This window comes from Odocoileus virginianus, chromosome 18 (genome assembly GCF_023699985.2).
Source record: "Odocoileus virginianus isolate 20LAN1187 ecotype Illinois chromosome 18, Ovbor_1.2, whole genome shotgun sequence".
NCBI classification, from domain to species: domain Eukaryota; kingdom Metazoa; phylum Chordata; class Mammalia; order Artiodactyla; family Cervidae; genus Odocoileus; species Odocoileus virginianus.
This window is the reverse complement of record NC_069691.1, coordinates 10647743-10651029: the sequence shown is the minus strand read 5'-3', so window position 1 is coordinate 10651029 and position 3287 is coordinate 10647743. Positions and strand designations below refer to the sequence as shown.

General features: G+C 42.2%; 1 pseudogene; it reads right to left on the bottom strand.

Moving 5' to 3' along the window:
- Nucleotides 1-387: 387 nt before the first annotated feature.
- On the bottom strand, nt 388-468 carry LOC139039543 (small nucleolar RNA U3; annotated as a pseudogene).
- Nucleotides 469-3287: the final 2819 nt, after the last annotated feature.

The window sequence follows — 3287 nt, the reverse complement described above, 5'->3', positions numbered from 1 at the left end:
AAAGATCTGGACTATGTAAGCCCCCACCCAGAGAATTTAGCCCAACCTCAATGGGATTGGGAGCCTAGGAATGCCTGAACTTAATTTCTCACCACGCTTACAAGATTAGAAACTTGAGATACATTTTGTGTACGGTGGTGGTAGTCATAAGTTTAAGCCTACTGTGTTTGCTTGTGTTAGGAGCTTCTTTTGAAACACATGATTACTTTAGCAAATATGTTTCCTAAATATTGAAGCAATAACTGAATTAGGGACCTTTATGGTATAATCCCTATGGTGATGAATTTCTAACACAGGTATTTCTTACTTTGGTGTGATTAACATACAATTATCTCATCTACTTCTTCAGAGTCCTTTGAATTATTGACCTATATCCACCCAACTTTCCCCACCCAAGGGGGTTGCTTTTTAACTTGAAAAACTTCTCTACTAACAAACTATAGAAATGATCCCTGAAAGTATAGCCTTCTGCTTTTTAACTTGAAACTTGGATTGTATCCACTGGGTTCTTTTACTCTTGTGTGTGCTCAGTCATCTCAGTTGTGTCCGACTCTTTGTGACTGTGGACTGTAGCCCGCCAGGCTCGTTTGTCCATGGGATTCTCTAGGCAAGAATACTGGACTGGATTGCCATTTCTTCCTTCAGGGGATCTTCCCTACCCAGGGACTGAACCCATATCTCCTGTGTCTCCTGCATTGCAGGCATATTCTTTACCCACTGAGCCACCTGAGAAACCCTCTTTTACTATTAAATAATCCCAAATTCTTTTGTTCTGTATAAAGCATTAAACTATTTGCTGTGTAGATAAAGTTATTCCTGGTAAGACAGGATGTTAATAGCCGAGTGCCAATGCAAAGTAAGCCCATTGGCAAGAGCCAGTTCCCATCAGCACAGAAACATGCTACTATTTTTTCCAGCCTTTACTTCTCTGATCTTATTTTAAACAATGTTTGTGACCTTGTTTTGGCTAAAAGCCATAGTACAATTTCTCTAACTTTCCTTTCATTCAAATCTCCTTTGAAATTTTGTCTATTATTTCCCATTCTTGTTTCTTTCTTAATTCCACTCCCACCTGGCTTTTACCTCTCACCTGACTCCACTCAAACTGTTCTTACCAAAAGTCATGGATGGTCTCCACATCATTTAATGTCCTAAGCCAGGGGTCCTCGAACTCTGAATCATCCTGAAACCACCGCCTCCTTGATTTGTGCGAAAACTGTCTTCTACAAAACCGGTCACTGGTGCCAAAAAGGTTGGGGACCTCTGTCTAAGGGACTCTCAGTCTTCATCTAATTTGATCATTAGAAACATTTGGTATCTGATCACTCCTCCTGGGAACTCTTTTACTTGACTCTTTGATAGCACATTTCCTTGGTTTTCTTTGTGTGGGTTCCTCCTCTTCTTCATCTCTTGCTATTGGAATGCTCCAAGCTTTAATCCTCAGATCTCTTCTCTCTCCTTTTGGTGATCTTATCTATAATAATTTCATATAACTTCTTTATGTTGATGTCCAAATATGCATATTCAACCTGGATTCTCCCCTGCCTCTAGATTCATATATTTAGTCACCTTCTGAAAGTGAAAGTGAAAGTGAAAGTTGCTCAGTCGTCTCCGACTCTTTGCTACCCCATGGACTATACAGTCCATGGAAATCTCCAGGCCAGAATACTGGAGTGGATAGCCTTTCCCTTCTCCAGGGGATCTTCCCAACCCAGGGATTGAACCCAGGTCTCCTGCGTTGCAGGCGGATTCTTTACCAGATGAGCCACAAGGGAAGCCCTCAGGATCTTCAATTAGAAGTCTTATACCATCTCACATTTATCCAAAATAAAAAATGGGGTCCTTATCCTAAAATTGCCCAGTTTGTATTCATTCTCATCTCAGAAAATGGCAATGCCCTCTTTCCATTCACTCAGACCAAATATCTTAAAGTTGCTTCTGACTCCCCACTACCTCACCCTGTATCCAAATCGTCAGGAATTCTGGTGGCTACCTTTAAAATAGATTCAAGAATACAACCACGTTCTATCACCAGGGTGGACCAGTCTACCATCATCTTTGGCTTAGTGTTTTATGGTAGCCTAACTTGTCTCCCTGCTTTCACATTTGCTCCTTGCTATGGTTACTATCAACACGACAGCCAGAGCAGGCCTGCTAAACTTGGCACAGATTATTTTGAAATTTCACAGTGGCTCCTTATTTCTTTCAGGATTTAATCCGTGGTCCTTACAATGTATAGTAAGTCCCCTTGTACTCTCACCTCTCTGACTGCATTTCCTGACCTATTTGCTGTTTTTTAAACATATTAGGCACATTCTTGTTCAGGGCCTTTGCACAGACTGTTCCTGATGTTCGGAATGCCTTCCCACCCAATATCTGCCTGGCTTACTCCACATGTAGCTCAAGTAATTTCTAAGATGTGTTCTCACTGATGTCCAATTGTTGTTTAGTCGCTCAATCATGTCTGATTCTTTGTGACCCCCATGTACTATAGCCTGCCAGGCTCCTCTGTCCATGGGATTTCCCAGGCAAGAATACTGGAGTGGGTTGCCATTTGCTTCTCCAGGGATCTTCCCAACCCAGAATTCAAACTCAGGTCTCTTGCATTGGTAGGCGGATTCTTCAACACTGAGCCACCTGCGAGGCCCATGTCCACTGATCCTCATAAATACAGAAACCTCCATTTAAAACTGTCGCTCTTTCTGGCACTCCTGGTTTCCCTTATCCCTTCTCTTTTTATTTAGCTAGAGTACTTAGCCCGCTCTGACATACCATTCTTTGTCTTATTTATTATGTTTGTTTTTTTGTTGTTTGTGTTCCTTTCTGGGAATGTGAGTGCAGGAAATTTTGTTGATTTTGTTTATCAAATACCAAGAGTAGTACCTGGTACATATCAGACGCTCAATAAATATTTATTGAGTGAATAAATAGATGAAAGAATGAAGTGCAGTATAGTGTGCTGGTGGTCACAGGCCAGAGCAAAAGCCCCACTCTGGTTTCACTGAGCTGTACTGAAGTGACGTGGGCCCCTGTATCAAGCATTGCATGATTCTGAAAGGGAGAACCTCCTTAAATTTTGCACCCTACCAACTGCCTTACTCATCTCACATAGCACTGGCCCTGGCCAACCCTGACAACATCTGTTTCTTTTTTTCAATTAATTCATTTCTCTTGGCTGCACTGGCTCTTCACTGCTGCATGTGGCCTTTCTGTAGTTGTGGCCAGTGGAGGCTACTCTCTAGTTGCAGTGCTCACGCTCCTCATTGCAGAGGCTTCCCTTGTGGGTC